General features: G+C 33.1%; 1 pseudogene; it reads left to right on the forward strand.

Annotated features, from left to right (window-relative positions):
- The window catches only part of LOC142861601 (histone-lysine N-methyltransferase SETMAR-like), a 35,869-nt pseudogene extending 26,654 nt beyond the window's left edge, over positions 1 to 9,215 (forward strand).
- Positions 9,216 to 25,658: the final 16,443 nt, after the last annotated feature.

Consider the following 25,658-nt stretch of genomic DNA (forward strand, 5'->3'; position numbering starts at 1 on the left):
CTTTATTGACTATATTTATAGGTGAGATTTCTGATAAGGGTTTATTCTTACTAGGTTAACATGGTTAACTGTTACTGAAACTTGTAACATGGTTAACTGTTACATGGTTTCACTGTTACTGAAAACAGCAGGGTTAGTGGGAGCGGGTGCCATTTAACCATTTTGCTCCTGTTCTTCTAAAGGCATCATATGCATCATATAACATAATAGTAAGAGGAAATGGGAATTTTGATAAACTAGGACGAAATGTAACAAATACTTTTTTTCTTATCATTACAGAAACCAGACCACACTGTCTGTGTAAAAATGCTAAAAACTAAAAGAATGTATAAGACAGTAAAAGTCCCAGCATATACAAATATCACAGAGAGCCTCTGGAAATATTGGTGCACATTTTCAAGCTTGTATTTTTAAGCTTGCTTGTGTTCAAGCTTGTCTTGTATATGTGTGAGAATGTGTGCAATTTCTAAAATTATATCACAAACACACACTGTCATCACCCTGTACATACTGATACACGGTTTGTTAATAGTGTAATAGGGTATCTTTTCACATGAAGAGTTATAGAACTATTATACAGGACAGCATTAGGCTTCTGTTTTTGTACTACACAGTATATTTAATTATACCACTTGATTTATATTTATGGCATTTCTAATTTTGTATAATTATAAAAAATATTTTATAAACATTCCAGGCCATATGCTTTATATTTGTAAAATTGTTTCAGTTTATGCATCCTAGGAGTAGAATTTTCAAAATCCATTGGTAAAAGGAATGTGCATTTAAAATTTTGACTATCTAAATTTTAAAAGATTTGATTACATACCCAGGAAAAGTATATGAAAATATCCATTTCCTAATATCCCCATCACAGTTATAATCAAAGTTTGGCTTTCCAAATTTCTTAGGTATTAATGCACAAGTAAGATTTTTTTCTCTTTTTTCACATTTATTTATCATTTATATGATTTTCCTTTATGCTTTGTCCCTTCACATCCATCTATATCCTTATGGATTAGTTGGAGGTTTTCACAGAATAGAAACATTAACTCTTTACGTATCAAAAATCTCATAAATGTTCTTTTTTTCCATTTTGTGTTTTTGGGATCTTATGTGCTCTTTTCAACAGAAATTTTTAATTTTTATATAGTCAAGCTTATGTAATTTTTCATTTATGTATTTTTTCTGCCTACATTTCCTAAATTCACCTGCATTTCTTAGTTTTTCTTATTTCCCATTTTAAATTTGAAGAAAAATTCATGTATTTGGAAAGTAAGAGTATAGGGGTATGGTATGGGGATGGTTAAGGGTGTACGTAGGAGTTTAGGGCAGTATAGAGCACACTTTTGAACTGTAATTGACAAGAAAGAAGAAGATTATAGACATACCTTAGAGGTTAATGGGGGAATATAAACAAAGTATAGACATGAGACTAGTTGAAGTGTTTTTCAGGACTGTGGGTTAACAAATTCCATCTTCCTGGCAGATCGATGTAGGAGAACAGTGGAGAGAGACTCTCTTTCAGGAACATTAATTACCGTTGGTATTCTGAAACTGTGGGACTGTGTTGTTTATTTGCTTTCACCCAGAATGACATCATAAAGGCAGCATTTTAGTATTGATTCAACATAAATAATCTGATTGTCAACTGAAACTGAAATAAATCAAACTAACAAGAGATGCTTTGCTAATGATTTCAAGGTTATACATTATCAAGGCTTCAGAAAAAGCAGGTTGAAGTCCAGAGCACTTGAGGAGAACTCCCTAGGTCCTTCCATCCAGCATGAAACACATTTTGCCTGCACGGAGAGTAGATAAAGTCTCTAAATGACATAAATGATTATCACCACACCCCAGAGAACGTTTGGTCTATGAAATACCTCCACTTCATGCACCAGATTATATAACATTTTCCAGGGAACTATGTCTCATAAATCCATAGATTCTGAATTCATTTGCTATCAGAATTTTTTACTAGGGACATCAAATCAACAACTTTCCATAGACAAAAACCCTATGAAATAGCATTAGTTTATTTCCTTGAAAGTTCATTTATCATGTTGGCAAAGAAATTAGACGAGTTCCCTGCTTCTTTCCTTCACCCTGAGCACAGCCTCTGGTAAAAGGGTGTGAATGGATCCAAAGACAGTCACTTCAACTCCTTTTGCTCCAAGGATGATTAACAGAATTGCAATATAGAATGCAATATAGAATTGCAATATAGTATGCCTACCAAATTGTGTCAGGGTGAGAGATCAACTAATTCAGTGGTTCAGTCTTCATCCTCTTTAGGCAGAAATTTTATATACTTTTCTTGCTTATCAAGTAAGACAAGTATGCCCATGAAATTGCTTTTTGTGTAAAAAGGGTAAATAAATAGGATGTAAAACAATTACCAAATACATAAAAGTTAGCACTGCCAATTTTTCACCAATCCAGAGGTTCTTATCAAGAAATTAATTTGGCTCAGAGATATTAATACTTATCTGACAGCTAACAAGATAATTGCTTCTACCTTTCCAAATATTGCATTTGATATAAGAAGGGGCTGGGAAATGAAGAATTTTACATATCTGTATGATGGGAAAAAAATTCTGTCTGCAAGGAGAAAAGTCAGTTTTACCTGTTGCTAACAGTAGTCAAGCAGACTTTCTTAAAATTTAAAAAAAAATCATTTTTTTTTCCAATTGGAATTTAATAGACCTATTCGAGCTGTGGCTATTATTGCTGCAGGTGCTTTGATTTTTGCGCTGCGTCATAATTAGCACTAAAGGAAATGGGAGGTGGCAAAACGCTATTCTGTCTAATTTCCTCTGATTTTCTTCTTCAGAACTTATTTTTTCCCTTAAACCTTTGCTCCACATATTTTATTTGTGTTACTGCACAAGCTGTGGGACATAATAAGCAGCATTTTAGCACCATTCTGTTCTTTACTCGTGGTGGATAAATCACAGCAGAGTCGCTAACAGCTTGTGACTGACAATCTTCCTTGATAGACAATCTGTGATCCTTTCAGCCTTTTACTAATAAGCTCATTAGGTGAGAATGGTTCGAAATCCTTTCTGGGATATAGCAATGAACCACAGCAAATTCAGTGCATGTCTGACCACTCAAACTTTAGAGAATCAATCTTTCTTCAATCAAAACTTTGTCAAGTCCTGACGAATGTCTGCTGAAGGTTACTGATTTTTTTTTAATAAAACTTTGTCAGAAAAATCAAGGAAGCTTTCTAGTTTAACGTAAGTCAAGGGGAAATATTTCTAAACCATGTTTTGTTTTGTTTTTAAATTTTCGTGAATAGACATATGACAATGCTTATCGAATGTTCAAGTTGTCATGATTTTTAAATCGAAAGTGAAAAGTAGTTTACTACTCAGTAACTCAGTGACCAAAAGAGATAAGAAATTGAGTTTGATAAAGATATTCAGATTTTTATCATTTGTTAGACTCAGGGGTATCTTGTATGAATAATGAAAGGTTTGCTGGAAATTACAATAACTATGATGAGAAGAATGTGTCATGCTTTATGTATATTAATAAGTTAATATTATCTTGTTGCAAATAAAACAATGCCAAGTTTTCCCATAATGTATATTTAACACAATTTTATTCTAGTTCTTTTTAACTAAATCTTGTCTTAGATTCATACTAATAATAAAAATCTAGTTCCAACTTTATTACTGGATCAAAGTAGTTAAAATCTATACCTGACATGAATGATTTGCTATGATTTTTCATTAATACAAGATTATAGAAACAAGACTGATAGAAGTCATCAGAAAACATTTAAAAGTTTCTTCTTTCTACCATTCATGAAATTACTCAAATCAATGGAAATTTGAAAAAACACAGATCAAAGAACCGAAGTATTTACAGTGAATAAAATTTAACCTTAGATCAGAATCAAAGAAAAGATTGCAATTAATTGGTTAGAAGTTGAAATTACACAAGCCCTGTATTTCTTTTTATGTACATATTTAATTTCATTGAATAACTTTTTAAATATAAAACTAATGATTCTATTACACGATAATCTATAGTTTTAGAAATTAATGGATGCTGATAATACATTACCAAGTTAATAGTATATATATATATATATATATATATATATATATATGTATCTAGAGAAGATATACATTTTTTACATATTTTTTACATTTATCTTCTCTGGATAAAAAGAAGACATGATAGCATTACCTGGCCAACTTTTTAAAAATAATCAAACAAACAAATAAAAAAAACCCAAAAAAATAAAATAAAAGTCTGTTTGAAGTAAAAATAGCAATTTCAACTGTACTATTATATTAGGGCAGCAAGTAGTGAGAATTGTTTAATATTTTAAATATTTGAGAAATTCTAGAAATGGTAAGTTTTATATTAATATTTGTTATGTTTTCAAATGCAATCAGGCGAAGCCTATGTTTGAAATTCTAATTCTTTTCAATTACACAAGCAGAGATATGTCCAACAAAGTTAGTCAACAAATGAAAATTATCAATTGGTAGGGATAATTTCTGACCACAGAAGTACATTGTCAAGGCGGCCTGACTTTACCAGATCAATATTCTGCAGTGCCTGCCTACTGCAATTATTGTCCAACTTGGCCTATGTTATCAGGTTTGGACATGATATTTAAACATCCCCTTAATTGCTTGGTTTTGGCAAGATTCTCTGCAAATGACTGGAAATACAATATTAATTTGTAATCTTACCCAACTACAGTAAATTATCGAGTTATGAAACACTAAAGAGATCTCTCATTTCCTTTCATTTTTATTTTTCTCTGAGGACCACACAGAGGAGTTAATTACTAATTCACTATTATTTACAATGATGGCAAGACATTTTACAGTGTAATAAATATAGTCTAAAATTTAATTAGAAAAACATATTACTTCTAAACACAGAATTTTTTAAAAATTATTTCATTATAATTCTAATTAAGCAAACACTGTATAAAATTTAGGTAATTGGGTGTATGAAGTAAAACTTGGTAGTTATAAAGTCTGTGGAGTTTACATAAAACCAATCTTATGAAAATTGATTAAAGCTGACAAATTACTACCAGAATAAATGAACTTAATTTACTCAACAAACTAGGAATAAGGATGAAAGAAATATCAAAAAAAGATTATATTTTTATGACATTATATTTTTATGACATTTTATGACATTGCATAGAGTCATTTCCAGCCTATTGCTGGATATGAATTTAACACTTTGTGGCCCATAAAAATAATATGCTGTTATTTTTAGACTTTAAGCCTTCACATTACTTCTGATAGCAACAACAAACCTATAAGAATTGGAGAAAATACATAGCAGAGATAACTTGATAGGAACCTTGGCATGTACAAACTAAATTCGTAGAATGAAAATGAAATAGGGTATCGCCCCTCCTCCTTTATCTCCCTTTCACTCATCCAGAAAGTATTCTTTCTTAATTTTTGCTGGGGTGGGGGAAAGAGAAATTGAGTATTTTTCACTGTACCCTGTCACTATCTCAAAAATCACATCAATGGGTGATGAAAATGTTTTGGAAACAGATGATGGTGATGGTTGCACAACACTGTGAATATAATTAATGCCAGAGAATTGTACATTTAAAATGGTTAAAATGGCAAATTTTATGTTACATATACCTTACCAAAATTAATAAAAGTCTACTTAAAAAATTACACCAATGAAAACAAAAATAAATTCACACTATTTTCAATGAATAAATACAGATACTCCTCAACTTACAATGGGTTATGTCCTAATAACCCACTTATAAATCAAAAATATCATAAGTCAAAAATGCATTTAATTCCCCAATGAATGTATCATTAAGTAAAAAAAAATGCTAAATCTATTGAAAGTGGAGGACCATTTGTATATGCATAGATCATATTAGCACACTTTGGGTTCATGGAATGCGGAATCTAGACTTGACTAAGGAAATAGCCTGAGGATAATTGTAGGCCATTTAGACTTTAAGCAGAAAACACATGATCTTAAATTTGAGTGTCATGATCTTTCAAGTCTCAGATTAAAGGGATTAACACAATTGACAACAGAAGAACCAGGCATAATACTAAAGAGTCCCATGTGTGCATTAAGTAACTATAGAATATGCATGACTCAAGATGACACAGGCTGGAAAAATACTTTTCCTGCCTTCTGATTTACTTTCCAGGTAATGGATTGTGCTGGAGATTAAGTAGTGTAAGACAGTGCATCTTGCTAGCAGTCACATTTGTAAATTCTGTAATCCGTGGGCTATTAGAGTACATGGAAGGGTCTTCCTTCATACTGAGAAATTATTAACCCTAGAATGAGCATTGCATTGTTCTACAAAAGGAATCATGCAAACATGATCTGAGAGGGTGCAATATTTCCAGTTAACTGTGTCTCAAGAAAAAGCTAGAAAATATTTATAGGATTATACAAATATTTAGCGCCCAACCAGGTAAAATTCATAATGTCTGGCTTATGATAAAAAAACAAAAAAATAACCTCCAAAAAAAAAATTTACTAAGCATGCAAAAGGCAGGAAAATATGACCTCCATGAAGAGCTAAATCAATTAAAATCAACTCAAAGTCATTAAAAGAAAAACCAAAACACAAGTTTCTAGAGATGAAAACTATCATGAGAGAGAGGAAGAATACATGGGATGGAATTTATGATAGATGAGATTTTGTAGAATAAAAGATTAGTGAAGCTGAAGACATAGCTGTTAATACAAAAAAACTATTCAAAATGAAATACAGAGTAAAAAGAAAATTAAAAACAAGAACAAAAGGAATAGAGAACAAAAGGAATAGAGAACAAAAGGAATAAACAGTGGAACAATTTCAAGGGGATGAGGAATTTGAGTCCCAGAAGAGGTGGGAGCAGAAAAAAATATTAGAATTAAAAATTGGCTGAAATTTTTCTAAAGTTGATAAAATCTGTAAGTTCACAAAGAAATTCTCCAAACGCCAAAAACAATGAACAAGAAGGAAATTATGGCAAAACGCATCATAATTAAGTTGCTCAAAACCAATAATAAAGAGAGAGAGAATCTTAGCAGCAGTCATAGCAAAAGTGCAGGACTTGGAATGGCAAAAATAAGGAGCACAAAAGTTTACCAGTGGAAACAAGGTAAATGAAAAGATCATGAAACACTATCTTTAATAACACTATCTTAATAAACACTATCTTTAATAATGAAGGGAAAAAATGGAAACATAATGCAAATGCTCTCAACCAAGATTTCTGTGCCCTGACAAAATATTGTTAGAAAACAAAGGCAGAAAAAGACTTTTTCTTCTCAGACAGATGAAAGCTAAAAGAAAACCTGCATACCCTGGAGATATAGTAGGTTCTGTTCCAGAGCAGCACAATAAAACAAATATTGCAATAAAATAAGTCACACCAACTTTTTGGTTTCTCAATGCACATAGAAGTTATGTTTACACTTTAAGCAGTCTATTAGGTGTGCAATAACATTTTTGTCTAAAAATACAATGTACATACCTTAACTAAAAAATACTTTTTGCTAAAATGCTAATGAGCATTCATTCAGCAAGTCATAATTCTTTTGGGTGGCGTAGGATGTTGCCTGAATGTGGATGGCGGCTGCTGACTGATCCAGATGGTAGTTGCTAAAGGCTGAGATGGCTGTGGCCATTTCTTGAAATAAGACTACACCAAATTTGTTGCATTGATTGACTCTTCCTTTCACAAAAGATTTCTCTGTAGTATGTGATACCATTTGATAGTACAACTTGTTTCAAAATTGGAGTCAATTCTCTCAAACTCTGATCTTGCTTTGTCAACTAAGTTTATGTAATATTTTAAATCCTTTGCTGTCATTGCAACTATGTTCACAGCATTTTCACCAGGAGTAAATTCTATCTCAGGAAACCACTTTCATTGTCTATTCACAAAAATCAATTCATCATCCATTAACATTTTATCATGAGATTGCGACAATTCAGTCCCATCTTCAGGCTCTGCCTCTATTAAAGGCTGGTGCAAAAGTAAATGAGGTTTTAGCATCGTTGAAATTTGCCTTTTGATATTGGAATAAATTCTCCAATACATGTGGTTATGTTATACATCATTTTAATGTGCATTTCTCACTTTATTTTCTTGCTAATGACTTATTACTTGCTATTTATTTTATATTTATTTTAGACTGTGGGAATGATATTAGACAAAAAGCAAGTCTGAGCAATTTCTTATTTGAGTTCAAAATGGGTCGTAAAGCAGTGGAAACAGCTGGTGATATAAACAATGCATTTGGCCCAGGGACTGCTAACAAATGGACAGTGCAGTGGTGGTTCGAGGAGTTTTGCAAAGGAGATGGGAGCCTTGAGCTGAGAAGTGCAGTGCCCAGCCATGGGAAGTTGACAATGAGCAATTTTTGAGAGCAATCATGGAAGCTGATCCTCTTACAACTTCACGAGAAGTTGCCAAAGTTCTCCACGTTGACCATTCTACTGTCATTCAGCAGTGGAAGCAAATTGGAAAGGTGAAAAAGCTCGATAAGTGGGTGCCTCCTGAGCTGACCAAAAAATAAAAAAAAAAAATCATTGTTTTGAAGTGTTGTCTTCTCTTCTTCTACACAACAACAACGAAAGATTGATTTCTCCACTGGATTGTGATGTGCCATGAAAAGTGGATTTTAAATGACAACCAGAGATGACCAGACCAGCTCAGTGGTTGGACCAAGAAGAAGCTCCAAAGCACTTCTCAAAGCCAAACTTGCACTAAAAAAGGTCATGGCCACTGTTTGGGTGTCTGCTGCCAGCATGTTCCACTATAGCTTTCTGAATCCCATTGCAACCATTACATCTGAGAAGTATGGTCAGCAAATTGAAAAGATGCACTGAAAACTGCAATGCCTGCAGTCAGCATTGGTCAACAGAAATTGTTCTTTTCCACCACAACACCCAACTGTACGTGGCACAACCAACACTTCAAAATTTGAACTAATTGGGCTACGAAGTTTTGCCTCATCCACCATATTCACCTGACCTTTCACCATCTGACTACCACTTCTTTAAGCGTTTTGACAACTTTTTGCAGGGAGAACATTTCTACAACCAGCAGGATACAGAAAATGCTTTCCAAGAGTTCATGCAATCCCAAAGTATGGATTTCTGTGCTATTGAACTAAACAAACTTATTTCTCGTTGGCAAAAATCTGTTGATTGTAATGGTTTCTATTTTGATTAATAAAAATATGTTTGAGCCTAGTTATGATTTAAAATTCATGGTCCCAAACTGCAATTACTTTTGTACCAACCTAATAATTTTAGTTCTTTTGCTATTTTCATCACATCTACAGTAGCTTTTCTCCACTGAACTCTTGAACACCTCAAAGTCATCCATGAGAGTTGGAATCAAGTTCTTCCAAGATTCTGTTAATATTAATATTTTGACCTTCTCCCATGAATCACAATTGTTTTTAATGGCATCTAGAATGGCAAGTCCTTTCCAGAAAGTTTTCAATTAACTTTTCCCAGATCCCTCAGAAGAATGATTATCTATGGAAGCTATAGCTTCACTGAATGCAATTTTTTTAAGAATTGGAAGTTGAAATCATTCCCTGATCTATGGGCTGCAGAATGTACGTTGTGTTAACAGGCACAACACTGACCTCCTTATGTATCTCCATCAGAGCTCCTGGGTGACAAGGTACATTGTCATTGAGCAATAATATTATAAAGGGAATTGGTTTTTCTCCAAGAGTAGGTCTCTGCAGTGAACTTAAAATATTGAGTAAACCATGCCATAAATTGATGTGCTATCATCCAGACTTTGTTGTTCTATTCATACCACACAGGCAGAGCAGATTCAGCATAATTCTAAAGAGCTCTAGGATTTTGGAAACAGTAAAGGAGCATTGGCTTAAATTGAAAGTTATCAGCTGCATTAGGCCCTAACAATGTTTACCCTGTCCTTTGAAGCTTTGAAACCAGCCATTGACTTCTCTTCTCTAGCTACTAAAGCCCTAGATGACATATTTTTTCCAATAGGAAGCTGTTTTGTCTATATTAAAAATCTATTGCTTAGTCTAGCTACTTTCTTCATCAATGATCTTAGATCTTCTGCTGCTGCAGCTCCTATGGCAGCAGCTACTGCTTCACTTTATACTTTATGTTATGGAAATGCCTTTTTTCCTTAAACTTCATAAAGAAAACATCTGCAAGCTTCAGACTTTTCTTCTGCAGCTTCTTCACCTCTCTTCCCTTTCGCAGAATTGAAGAGAGTTATGCCCATGATCTGGAATAGGCTTTTGTTTAAAGAAATGGTTGTGGCTTATTTGATCTTCTATCCAGATCACAAAAACTTTCTCCAAGTCATCAATCAAGCTCTTTCACTTTCTGATCATTTGTGAATTCACTGAGTAGCACTTTTAATTTTCTTCAAGAACTTTTCCTTTGTATTCACAACTTGGCTAATTGTTTGGCACAAGGCACTTAGCTTTCAGCCTATCACGGCTTTTGACATGCCATCCTTACTAGGTTTCATCATTTCTAGGTTTTTGGCTTAAAGTGAGAGATATGTAACTTTTCTTTCCCTTGGACATTTAGAGGCCTTTGTAGCATTATTAATTGGCCTGAGTTCAACATCATCCTGTCTCAGGAAATAGGGAGGCCCAAGGAGAGGGTGAAAGATGAGGGGATGGATGGAGCACACACAACATTTTTATATTGTTTGACATCTAATATGGACATGGTTTGTGGTTACCCAAAATAAATACAATAGCAACATCAAAGACCACTGATCACAGATCACCATAACAGATATAAGAAGAAGAAGAAGTTTGAAATATGATGAGAATTACCAATATGTGACAGAGACATGTAGTGAGCAGATGCTGTTGGAAAATGGCACCACCAGACTTGCTTGGCTGGGGGTTGCCACAAACCTTTAATTTGTAAAATATGCAATATCTGCAAAGCACACTAAAGAAAAAGTCAGTAAAATGAAATATCCCTGTACATCATCAGCAGAACTGCACTAAAGGAATGTGAAAGATTCCTATAGACTGTATGGAAATATTGATCTACACAAAATAATGAACCAGAAATGATAAGTGCATAGATCAGTATATAAGAAATTTTTTTATTGTTCAAATTAATTTAAAAGTACTTGGCTGCTAAGACAAAAATAAAAAAAAATTAGTAAAGGGTTTATAGCTATGTCAAAATAAAATGTATAGCATGAATATCTGAAAAGAAAAAATGGAGAGATACCATTTTAATGTTCTTATACTATGTGTGAAGTGATATAATATAACTTGAGAGTAGCCTGTGATAAGTGAGAACATGTATACTATAAACCTTAAAACAAACACTAAAATAAAATTAGAGCTAGTTAGCTAAAAATATAATTTGGAATCATCACAATTTGATTCAGCCAAGGTAAGTTAGGAAACAAAGAAAAGAAGAACTGACATGAAGTGGGCATTGAATCACATAGTTTAAATGGGCAAATTATATGCTATGTTAATTGGATCTCAATGAAGTTGCTAAAAAAAAGAAAGACAAAAAGTACCAAGAAGTCAGATGACCATATTTCTTTTGGGAAAACGATGCACGTACAAGTCTCTCTGACTGAAGGAAACATCCAATATTGTTTTGTAGATCCCTCATGGGTCTTTTAAACCACATGCTCACACCTAGTTTCTGTATGTCATTGGATGCCCCACAGTAATATGAAAGATCAGAAATATAATAGAAATCGAAGAGTCTGTTATAGGTTGAATTGTGTAGGCCAAAAATTAATATGTTGAAGAACTAATCGCTGATACCTCACAATGTGACTGTATTTGAAGGAGGGTCTTTAAAGAGATAATTAAGTTAAAATGAGGTCATTATGCTGGGCTCTAATTCAATATGATTGGTGTCTTCATAAGAAGAGGAGATTAGGGCACTGACATACAAAGAGGTATTATCACATGAATGTACAAGGAGAAGAGTATTTATAAGCCAAGGAGAGGGATCTGAAACAAATCCTTCCCTCACAACACTATGCAGGAAACAACCCTGCCAACATCTTGATGTCAGATTTCTATCCTTCAGAACTGTAAAACAGGCCTTGCATGGGGGCTCACGCCTGTAATCATAGCACTCTGGGAGGCCCAGGCAGGAGGATTGCTTGAGCTCAGGAGTCGGAGACCAGCCTGAGCAAGAGCAAGACCCGGTCTCTACTAAAAATAGAAAAAAAAAAAAAAAGTGAGCTGCACAACTAAAAATAGAAACAAAATATTAGCCAGGCATGGTGGCTCACACTGGTAGTCCCAGCTACTCAAGAGACTTAGGCAGAAGGATCGCTTGAGCCGAGGAGTTTGAGGCTTCTGTGAGCTAGGCTGACACCATGGCACTCTAGCCTGGGTGACAGAGTGAGATTATGTCTCAAAACAAAACAAAAAGAACTGTAAGACAATAAATTTCACTTCTTTATGCTCCCCATTCTATTACACTTTGCTGTGACTACCATAGCAAACTAACGCAGATCCCATGAAGTAAAAAGGGTGAGAAATGTTTAAAAAGCACAACAGAGATGCTTTTTGTGTAGGTCACTGGCTTCTGCATTTTACAGAAAATGCAGGTGTCTGTTATTGTTTGTATGACATAAGACAGAAGTAATAAATCTTGAATGAGCAGCAAAAACCAAACAAAACAAGAACAGCAAAAGCAATTGAGGCAAATAGGAAACAAGTACAAAAATTATTAAACAATCTATATTAAGGATTACATTAAATGTAAACGTTCTAAATATACTAAAAGGCAAAGCTTGTAACAGTAAATTTTTAAGAAAGGCTAAGCTATATGCTTCATGGGAAATGCATTCAAATATTAAGAAGCATATAGGATAAAAGAAAAATTATTAAAAATATAGGATGTTAATGTTAATTCAAAAAACCTGGTGGGACTATTGTAGCATCAATTGATAGAGATTTCAGAGCAAAGAATATTGCTAGTGTTAGAAAAAGCCATTTCATAAAGCTAAAATTGTACATTCTTCACGGGTACCTGATGATCTTAAAAGCTTATGCAGCTAATAGAAAATATTCAAAAAATATATGAAGCAAAATCAGTTACAGCTAAATGTATAAATGTTTAATTTCACAATCTATTGTTGAAGATTTCAATATCCTTCTCCAAATACTTTATAAAACAAGTAGACAAGTCATAAATCTGAATATCATTATCAAGCAGTTTGGTCTACTTGACATTATAGAAACTCCAACTACACCTGAGAATAGCAGAATACATACACAGTCTTTTCACGTGCTCACAGACCTTATGCAATGATATACACGTTCAGGGCCATAAAGCAAGTCTCAATCCATTTGAAAGGGTTTAGGACATATAAAGTATGTGAATTGATGATAAGGTAATTAAATTAGAAACCAATAACTAAAAAGGACTATGGGAAATCACAAAATACTTGGTAAGTAATTAACACACTTCTACATAACATATGATTTAAGAAGAAAACAAATGAGAAAGTATTTTGAACTGAAAGGAATTGGAATCACAACCTATTAAACTTTGTAAGATGCTGATAAAACAGAACTTGGGGTGAGGAGTTACAGCAGTAAACATCTATATTAGAAAAGAAGAAAGGCCTCTATCCATTGGCTTCAATTTCTGCCTAATGTAATTAGGATAAAAAGAGCAAATTAAATTTAAATAAATCAAAGGAAAAAATTAATAAAGATTAGGAGAAAATCAATGGACTAGGAATAGAAAAAAATAGATAAAATCGGTGAAATTAAAGCTAATTCTTTGAGAAAATCAATAAAGTATATAAACCTGGACTTTTTATCTTTCATGAAAAAAGAAAGATACAATTTTTCTTATCAGGAATTACATAAATGATAGTTCTGTAGATGCTATTTATCTATTTATTATAGATATTTATTATAAAAATAATAAAGACATGAACAACTTTATAACAAGTTAGATGAAATGGACAAAGTCATCAAAAGATACAATCTACCAAATTTATAATTAGGAATAAATAGATGCTGCCCTTATAAAAGAAGCCCAAGAAAGCCTGTTTATATTTTCTACCATGTGAGGAACTGTAAGAAATACCTTTCTGTTGTATATAGGCCGTTCAGTTTTTGCTATTTTTTGTTATAAGCACAAACAGACTAAAGACAGTGTGATACCTTTTGTGTAAGAAAAAGTTAATATAAAAAAATATATGTATATGCTCTTGTGCAAAAGGAAAAACAGGAAGGATGCATCAGCAACCGATGAGATTAGTTCTCAATAAGGATTTTGTGGGAATAGGTGCAAAAGGATGAGGGAGGAATACTTATTTGAGTATATCCTTTTATAAACTTCCAATCTTTGTAAAATACCAATATTTGCACACATGCACACACACACACACAAAATCAACAGTGAAGGAAGGGGAAAAGGCAGAATATAAACAAAAGAAGATAAATAGTACTGTATTTTAAACAAATAACATAACTACACTGAGGAAGAATGGACGTAACTATGTTCTGAAAACAGAATGTTGACTGTATACCTTCAGGTTAAAGAAAAAATGAACTATAAACAAATATACAACTTACTATAAATCAAAAATACGTTTTAAAAATAAGGTGTTTATAAAGCTTTTTGAGATTATTCTTGAAGAAATTGTCATAGTTTTTGATTCCAAAAATGAAAACAGAAGAGAGATGTCACAGAGAGGTGATCAGCAGATTACATTATCTGTACTCCAAACGATTTCTTAGTTTGTATTAATATTAATAGTACAGTCAGCTCATGATTTTCTGTGATAGTGTAAGAAAGGTATAATAATTGATATATTAAGTAACACAAAGTTCTCATTATGATTTACTATTTCTTTTCTTTCCCTTTTCTTTCTACTAGAAACCTTTGCTGTCAGGTATTTTCGAGTCAAAAAAATTTCACTATAGTTATCAATTGCAGATTTGTGGTAAGTCAAACCTGGAAGTGAAACTTGCTGTTCTACTGATTAGAATTTGAACCCTACATAATTTACATAAAATTTAAGATCCTCATCTTTCCTTCTATAAATTAATGTGAACAATCTCCTAGAAAAGAAGCTGTAAACATTAAGTTACATAATTAATTTCAAGCACCAAGAATAAATCACAATACATGACAGGGCTTCAGGAGGTGAAAATTATTTTCATTGTTTGTATTCGTAAGCAGGTGAGCAGATTGCCTCATTTCCTTTTGTAGCTCCTAATCTGTTTTAGTGAAATATGTGGACAACAAATGGGAAGGCTAAAAAAATTCTACAGAATTAATTCCAAGTTTCAGAAAAAGAAATGAAGGACTATTTCTCTCTTCATACAAGTTCCCTCCTGTATCTGAACCAAGGAAAGAAAAAACATTTAGAATGAAAAAGGCGCTGTGGACACTAACGGATAGTAGAGTGTAACGGATAGAAGAGAAAGTGTCTTTTAGTGAAAAATCTGTTCTGCAACTTGCAAAGAAAGCAATGTCGTGGGATGAAGTAATGAACTTTTCTTTAAGCCAACAAATGATAAATTGCCATAAGAGCTTTTTAGCTACAGAACCAGGTTTAATCATGTTGGGAACTAAAAGAATTCCAAACGCATAAAATTTTCCTTAACTAAAATGGAATTACACCATCAAATGTGAATGCTCTGTACACAAAAACACACGCAAACTGGAATATTTATGAGACTCCATTTGCAAATTACACTTACAAAGTGATTGCTGGCAAAATGACTAAATATGGAATTCAAAAAGAGGCCAAATAGGCATTTTGCTGTAATGGGACCTTGTGAAGTTTTCGAGGCCTAGGGGAATGGAGGAGAAAAGCCATTTGGAATGGGGAGCGGTATTATAGAGCAAGATCTATTTGACTCATTTTCTCAGATTTGAAAAGGTGAGTTTACAATAGAAATCTCAGTTCCTTCCTTTCCAAAGGTCTCTTCTATATAAAAACAAGTAAATAACTTTTAAAAATACATAATGTAACTCATAAAATAAATCAAATTGCTTTTAATAATGTCTAAAACAAATTGACATAAAAAGTAGATAATTAACAGAATGAATACCATTGCTCAACAGATCATTCTGAACAACACGTAATGTGATAATATTAACATATAGAAAAGGATTTTGGAAAAACATATTGCTAGATGGTAGTTGTTGTCTCCCTCAAGTATGATTATTAGTGATATTTTGTTATTTTTCTGATTTTGATTATCTGTATTTTCTTACTTTTAGTGCGCAATGAAATATTTAGACTTATCTTTCACTAAGATAGATAACGTTTGAAATATATGATGTTTATGAGAAGGACACTTTTAAGGTGTTTCAACAATCACATAAGTAATATATATGGAAAACTGCCTATAGTTCAATATTAAGTATAGATGTATAATAAAATCAGTTCCTTTTCTTCTCCTTGAAGTGAATTCTACTTCTTTGTAAATAACTATCAGTCTTCTGGAAGCTTGAAATGCAGTGTTAGAATACCACTGGTTTCCATAACTTACCCTTCTAAATGGCCTGAGTTATAAAATATGCATTCTCTAGGACTCTTCTATCTGGTATCTTGTGTTCTTTACAAGCTAGAACATGAGTTTTTCTTTGCCCTGATAAACTATGCTCTGGTGCATTATACCACTTTTAAATGCTACCACAGTGACAAGAAAATGGCCTGTTTAATCCTTATTTTTTTTATTGTTTCATAGTGTGCAGGATGTTAAACTAATACCTTAACCTCAGAAATAAGTTACACGCAAACTAAAAACTGGAAAGAAAGATGTCCATGTACTATTTGTCAGCATGCGCTTTACTATTGTCACCAAAGTAATAGCTGAAGGAGTTGTTGTTTGCTCCTGTGGCTATAGTCATGTAAATACCCTAAATTCCTACAGTGGCTCTGTAGTGACTTCTGACATCTCTTTAGAATTACTAGACAGTCTATTCCTGGGACCAAACACAACAGATAAATAGGAAGCATTTTCCTATTATCACCTTCACCACTCTTCACTGACTTTAATAAGATTATAATAAAATTATTTATGGAATAAAACTATTATTATTTACCACTTTTTAAATTATTTTTTCACTTGAGAAGTCAACTTTCTACATTCTTAGTGACTCATTGCATTTAGAAAACATTTTTTTATAAAAGCTTAAAACACTACCCACATATAACATTATTTTTAATAAGTACCTCTCAGATGAGTCTGCATTTTATTAACCTACAAAAAAAAAATAATTGTTTCTCTTCATTAATCACACACAGTTGGGACCCAATCACGTTGCATGTTAGCTATTTTCTCACTTACTATGTATTATCTGTGACAGACTCTAACTAGAGTTAGAGTCCAGAAATGTCCGTATTTATTTTGATTGGCACTCTGCTATCTAATATTCATGATGTCACCTTTTGGCTGGCCATGTGACTGAGATATGTGCAATGCAGAGCACAGAAGTGGTGGGTGGTGGATGGCACTTGCAAACCTGCCCTACACCTCTTATTTCACACATCTGTGCAATCTTTCCCTGTTCATTTGTTACTGGACACCAAAGTGTCCAGTGAAAGACCGGAAGCCCCAGGGAGGGAAGGCCCTCCCTACCTCATGACTACCTGCACTCCACCAAGACGCACCGCAGAAACTTTGTTGTGTAAGCCACTGAGATTTTAAAGTTATCTGTTATAACAGGTTAGCCTATTCTACAAATATGACTTTTGCCAGTTGCAGTATAACAGCAACAGGGGCTGTTACTGCTTTAACTAATGTGCTTATGACATGCAGTACCATAAACTAGAAGCTCATGTGTCAACTCACACTTTTAATGATACCACAGGCAACAAGCCGCTATAATCAAATTTGAGCTATTACATTTCTGACTCCATTTACATAATATGAACCACATGGGGTGGAGAGGTTATATCTGGAGCAGGAGAGGATGATTAGATTTTTTTAAACAAATTGCACATAGAAAGTATAATCAGGATTGGATTGGCTCACAGAACAAGACAGTCTTTTCTGCTAGGTTTTGTCCTCAGAGATCTGAAGAAACCAGACCTTCACACTCTGTGTTCCTTCCTTTCCTCCTGTGCCAGTGTACTCTTTTGATTTTCTCATGTGCTCATAAGATTTCATAATATATTATTATTTTTCATTTAAAATGCATGCCTATTTTAGAAAATACATTACTTCTGGTAATTTGCACTGCACTCTAAAGAAAAATAGAACAAATAAACTATTTTAAATGAGTATGTAATCTGGAATGTATCCCATTTTAAAAGCTAAGTTATGTTTGCTTGTTTGAAACATAGGTACTAAGTCTTGCAAAAAGACTTTCTGTTCCATACACAATGTATGTTCACACATGTGCACATATTCATACACATGAATGATCGCCAAATAGCAATCTTGCTCCTCAGTTTGCTGGCTTAGCACTGAGGAGGTGTCTCTGGAAATCTTTGTCTGTATCACTTTCTCTTACCCTAATGAAAACCATAAACATCAACAACGAAGTAAAAGCTCCATAGCTAGTATCACAGGGCAGAGAATGACCTGTGAAAGGTGTTTCTTTCTTTATGAATGTCCTGTGTGTCACCTTTAAGAAAAAGAATTAAATTATATAAGATTAACCTTCAGTTTGTTTTTGTATCTTTGATTTCTAGCACTTTACTATTTTTCATTCCCAACTATTATCAAGAAGGACTCATTTTTTATTAATCTTCCCCCTCCACTCTGCCCTCTGTTGTTGTAAGGATTTAAAATCTATCAAAATGTATGTACTATGAACTCCGGAGCAGTGACCATTTTAGGGGGAGGACTGTCCTGGGGTGGGGTGCCAATCTGGCCCAGGCTGGCTCTGAGTTGGGGGTGGGGTACCTGAAACATAGCTGTCAATTTCAAAGCCCCAAAATTTTACAATTCTGCTTAAAATGTAGAAAACTGCACTAGAATATCACCAAAAGTGGGAACAATTGTTTTGTTTTTTCTTTTTCAAATCCATCAGAGAGCTAAATTCACAAAAGCGAACTGAATTCTAGAAGTGATAAACCACTCCAACAAAAGACAGGCCACATAATACTGTTTCACCTTTGGCAGAGCACTGGTGGGAGAGTTGGCGACCATAAAACTAGGTTAGAAAAAAATAAATGAATTTTTAATGAATTCTTAAAGGCCAAGTGCAGGTGAGCATAAAAGTTTATGACCCTTGGGAACCCCAGACAACAGAGGAGCCTGCACCCACTCAGCACTCCTATCCATGGGACTCTACCAGGTCATCATCAGAAAGATAAGGATATCAGAGAGACAAAAATGAGGAATAATATAAAAATGTGGATGCTATTCTTGAGCAACTGGACCTGATTAAGATTTTCAGAGCACTCTACACAACCACAGTAGAATATACATTACTTTCAAGTGCATACGGAGCATTCACCATGATTGATGATATTTTGGTGCAGAAAACAAGTTTCAATAAATTTAAAACAGTCAGAATATTATAAAGGGGTGGCATTTGACCACAAAAACATAAAAGCATAAATTGATAACAGAACAGTATTTTGAAGATCCCCAAATATTAGAAAATTAAGAAGGACATTTCTGAATCCATGATTCAAGAAACACTTCAAAAGAAAAGTGAGAAAATAATTTCACTGAATAAAAATGAAATCATAGTGTATTCAAATATATAAAGTGCAGCTCGGGTAGTGCTTACATGTCTACTGCTTTAAATGCCTTTAGTAGGAGAGAAAATAATTCTCGATCAATGACATAAACTTAAACTTCAAGAAATTAATAAAACGAAAGTTAAATCCAAGGTGATTAGAAGGAAAGTATGGTAGGTAGAATGTTAAAATGACACTCGATGGCATATGCCATTGTATAATCCACATCCCTTTGAGTGTGGACTGGACCAGTAACTTGCTTTTAACCCATAGAATATAGCAAAGGTGATATAATATAACTCACATGATTATATTATTTTACATGGCAATAGTGAAAAATTTTGCAAATGTAATTAAGATCCTTGATCTGTTGGTTTTATTTTTTTTTTTCTTTCTTTTTTTTTTTTTTGACAGAAGAGTGTAAGCTAGAGATCTGTTGGTTTTAAATTAATGTAAAGGAAGATTATCCTGGGGGTTCTAAGTGAATCAGGCGAAACTTTGAAAAGAGGATCTAGGATGCACAGAGTATCTCTCCTGCTTTTCTTGAAAAGCAAGTAGTCATGTGAACTGGTTAAGAGACAGGTAACTTCTAATTGCTGAATTCCTCAGTCCTACATTCACAAGGAACTGAATTCTTATGACAACCCGAGTCAGTTTGGAAAGGATGCTTAACTACAAATGAGAACAGAGCTAGGCAGACTTCTTGATTATGATGGTAAGATAACCTGAACAGAGAACTCAGCTGGGCTCTACTGATAGTCTTGGAACACAGAAACAGTAATGCTATAAATAAATGCTGTTTTATGCTTGTGAACTTATTAGAAAGTATAAAAGCAATGGAGGAAATAAATGAAACCAAAAGGTGGTTTGAAAAATATCAATTAATTTGATAAACCTTTACCTAGACTACTCAGTAATAAGAGAATATATATGAGGGTAAAAAGAGCTGATGTGAGCAATAGAATATCAACATAGCTTCTGCACTAAAAGGAAAATAAGACATTTCATGAATTTTATGCTCATAAATTTGACAACCTGGAGAAAAACAAAGTTGACTTACAACCTACCAAATTTCATCTTGAGAGAAATAAAATAAGTAGTTTTCTATCTGTTAAATACATTTAATATATGGTTTAATTTATTCTACAAAGAAAACTCCAGGCTTAAATGATTTCAATGGTGAAAGCAACTGAATATTTAAAGAAAACATAATGACAATTCTATAAAAAACATTCAGAAAATTGAGGCTAAAATAATTCTCAAGGCATTTTACAGAGTTACCCTCATACTAAAACATTCCAAAGCTCTTACAAAGAAAAAGATAACACGTAACATTTCTTCATGACATAAAATATTAGTGAAGTAAATCCATATGTGCAAATGTGTGTCACTTCATGAGCAAGAATGGTTTATCAGGGAAACATACATTGGCTTGCTATGTGAAAATTAATCTATATAATTAACCATCCCAACATACTAAATAAAGAAAAGCGGTATGATTTTCTGAACAGATACAGAAAAGCACTTGAAAAAATTCATGATACATGACAGCTATCTCATAACTTTCAGCAAATAGGAAAAGAGGGGAAACTATTTCGACATAATAAAAACCACATATGAAAGGCCCACAGCTACCATCACACTCAACTGTGAAACATTTAAAGCTTTTCCAACATGATCAAGAACAAGGCAAGGCTGCCAACTCTCGCTACTTCTACTCCACATAGTATGGAAGTCTTAGAGCAATAAGGAAGGACAAAGAAATAAAAGACATCTATATCAGAAAGGAAGAAATAAAATTGTCTCTGTTTTCAAATGACATGATCTTATATATAGAAAACTCTAAAGACTACACAAACACACACACACCCACAAACTATTAGAAGTAGTAAATAAATTCAGTAAAGTTGAAGAATACAAGATGAATATACAAAAACCAGTTGCATTTCTATACCTCAGTAAGGAAATATCGAAAAAGAAAATTAGGTAAACAATCTCATTTATGCTAGCATCAAAAGCAGTAAAATAATTAGAAATAAACTTAACTAAGGGAGTGAAAGACTTGTACACTGAAAACTACAAATCATTAATGAAAGAAATTAAAGAAGACATAAATAAATGGAAAGAAACCCTTTATTCATGATCTGAAGACTTAATATTGTTAAAATATCTATACTACCTAAAGCAATCTACAGAATCAATATAATCATTATGAAAATCCCAGTGGCATTTTTTAAAGAAATAGAAAAAATATTTGAAAATTTATATTGAAACATAACAAACCCTGTAATACCCAAAACAATCTTCAAAAACACCAACAAGACTTGAAGCATCACATTCCCTGATTTTAAAATGTATTATAAAGCTACAATAATTAAAACAGTATGGAATTGGCATAAAGACAGACAGAAAACCTATAACTAAAGAGTAATAAAACAAAATAACTCAATTTAAAAATGGGCTTAGGTACTTGAATATACTATTCCCCAAAGAATTTGTACAAATAGTCAATAGGTATATGAAAATATACACAATGTCACTAATCATCAGGGAAATTCAAATCAAACCACAATGAGGTATCATCACATCACACCTCTAAGAATGGCTATTATGAAAAAACGTGAGATGACAACTATTAGTGAGGGTGTGAAGAAATTGGAATTCTTGGACATTATTGATGGGGAGACAAAAGGTGCAGCTACTATGAAAAACATTGTGAAGGCTCTTCAAAATAAAAACAGAACTTATATATTATCTAGTAATCCCACATGTGGATATTTATCCAAAATAATGTAAAATCAGGATCTTGAGGAGACAATAACACTCTTATTTTCATTGTGCCACTATTCACAATAGATAAGATGTGAAAACAATGTAAATATTTATGGATAGATGAATGGATAAAGAAAATGTGAGATATTTATGTGTGTGTGTGTGTGTGTGTTTACATGCATACAATGCAGTATTATTCAGACTTAAAATAGAAGGAAATTCTATAACATATGACAACATGGATGAACCTGGAGAATGTTACTCTAAGTGAAGTAAGTTAGTCATACAAGTTCAAATACTGTATGATTCCACTATATATGAACTTTTGAAAATGTCATAGTCATAGAGGAAAAGAATAGAAAGGTGATTGCCAATAACTAGAGAGTGGGATAAAGGGGGAATTGTCAATCATCAGCTATAAATTTCACTTATGCAAAATGAATAAGTCTAGACATGTACTGTATAATATAGATAACAATACTGTATTGTATACTTAAAATACGTTAAGAGGATAGTTTTCATGTAAATTGTTCTTACTACATTAAAATAAAATAATAATAAAAAAGGAGAAAATGAAAGCAATATGTGATTCTAAAACCAAATAAATAAACACATAAAAGCTCTGCTATGGAAAGCAAACAAACAAAAATCAAACAAAACTCCAAAACTTGCTCACACAGAGCCCCTGTGAGAGTCATAGACTCATGGTAGATTGTAAAAGATGTAGAGATGGAGGAGATCTTTATATTTTAGCAACATAGGTAACTTCAAATTTACTATTTGGTATCCCTGCTGTGGCCCTAAAAAGCCCAATTTTTCATTAAATAGTATTGAGATATATTCATACTCTAATTTATTCCCCAGGAGAAATTTAGTATCTACTATTAAAATAATATATCTTGGGGATTCCTTGGAAAAAACTACTAGTGATGGAAGAAAAATTAGTGTTTGCATTCTGAGTTCCAGGCCGAATATTGTTTACCTTTATTCCCATTGTTAACATGCTAAGTCTTTGGGGACTTGGTGGAAAAACTAGATAACTTTGCTTTAAGGAATGTCTGAATATGGAGGAATACATGAGGGAGGGCTTCACAGCAAAGTGATTGTGCTAGGTTCATTTTAGTGTAATTTAAACAGGAGAGAGAAGGGATTGAAAGTCATTTCTGCAGTAGAGAGAAGAGCGCATTGTAAAAAGCTCTTGAAAGGTGAACTTGCTTGGCAAGTGACTGTTGGTGGAATATTGAATGTGTCTGAGAGAAATTTGTGTGGTAGTGGTAGGTAGGATGGGAATTCTGAAGCAGATTGTGGAAGGCCCACATTTACAGAAAAATCAAGACTATTGAATCTTTCCCCGAAGACAATGGAGGACTATTTAAGAAAGTTTAAGTTGGTAGGTGATTTTGCCACTTTAGTTTTGCAAAGCAAAATCATTTCACAATGCTAGTACTGAATTGTGGTCTTAGATGTGAAATAGTTGCGGCGATCTTCAAACTCATTTGCAACTGCTGTTCTCTTGGGCAACAAAAGCACATTTCTAATCGGATAATTCATGTTCATCTCCTTCCTTGCTAACAGTTTAAGTGCATTGCATTTTAAAATGTGCTGAAAAGACATAGATGATTTAAGTAATGAGATGATTACAAATAAGGTAAATAGAAGTATTGTATAAATCTGTGAGGAAGTGTGCAGTTAAGTAGTGTTAAGTGTATTCAGTATTTATGAAACAGATTTCTAGAACTTTATCATCTTGCAAAACTGAAACTTTTTATTCACAAAACAACTTTCTTTTTCCTTCTCCCCCTAGAGCTTGATAATAACGTTCTACTTTCTGTTTCTATGAATGTGAGTACTAGATACATCATATAAGTGAAATCATATGGTGTTTGTCTTTTTGTAACTGGCTTATTTCTCTGAATAATTTTTAATATCTGCTAATTTTTGGTAAGGCAGAAAGCCCATTCTCCTTGATTTTAGGCTTTCTAACAAAAGAGAGTGGTTTAACCCCATATTAAAAGAAATATTTAGCCTCAATATTTGGTAGTAATTTATATTTTTGAAAAGTTTGCTTATAGATTTTTGCATATCAAGCTTTAAAATAAAGATAATATAAAACATTTCAATGATATTTATTCTCATGTATTTAATAATTTAATAACTGAATCAACACATATTTGTTGAATTTCAGCTTTATTTTAGGCACTGCCTGAAGCTTGCAGACATAACATTGAATTATAGAACTAAATCTTTGCTTTCATTCAGTTTATGCTGCAGAGGAGTAAGGTAATAAGATGGATAGAGAGTTGATAGATAAAAAAATATCTTTAGGTAATAGTAAGTGATGTGAAGTAGTATGAAAAGATGATGGTAAATCTGTGATACACATTGAAAGAAGGAGCTAAGAAAAAGAGAACAAGGGTGAGAGCATTCCAGGGATAGCGAAGTGCTAACATGGAACCTTTGGGGCTTGGGAGTTCCAAACACAAATTTATCTGGGAAAACAGTTATAATATATTCATGTCCTTAAAAAATCTCTCTGTACAAGACCGAATGTTCTTGTCTTCATTGTAGCAGCAAATAACTTTTGCTTGTATTGGTATCATAGAGATGTCTCTTTATTGTTTTATCCAAGCAAAGTTCAAGAGAATTTCATTGTTTTGTCCCATTTGGCCTTAGACTTACCACCCTATTTATTAGTTTTGCTAAGCTGCAAGACTGTTGAAAGAAGAAAATTAGATTATATTGATGAAAGTGATGTGTGCCCTGCAAATTGTTATTTAGTAGTAGTAGCAGTGGTGATAATAATAGTAGCATATATTCAGCATTATTTATAGATTGAAGTCCCATTCAAATTACTTTTCAGTCTAGCATCACAGGCTCTCAAAGCTGAAAGGAATACTTTATATAATCTAATCACACATTTATAAATAGGACTAGATCAGGAAGATAAACGAGTGATTAAATTAACGTGGACAATCTGTTACAAGTGATATTGTGTTCAGGATATCAGGCATGAAGTTAAGAGTATAGTTTGTGAATGAGGGAGTGGCTGCCTAATTAGCTCTCTTACCTAGACAGAAAAAAAAAATATGTAAAAATTGAAATAGAGTCTCCTTTAATCTCCATCCTCCATATATATCACTGGGGAATAGAATCTGATTCTTCATAGCCAAGAATTTCCTGGGAATATGCAGATCTACACAGATACCAACCTCTGGGGAA

The sequence above is a fragment of the Microcebus murinus genome, chromosome 17, assembly GCF_040939455.1.
Source record: "Microcebus murinus isolate Inina chromosome 17, M.murinus_Inina_mat1.0, whole genome shotgun sequence".
Taxonomy (NCBI): domain Eukaryota; kingdom Metazoa; phylum Chordata; class Mammalia; order Primates; family Cheirogaleidae; genus Microcebus; species Microcebus murinus.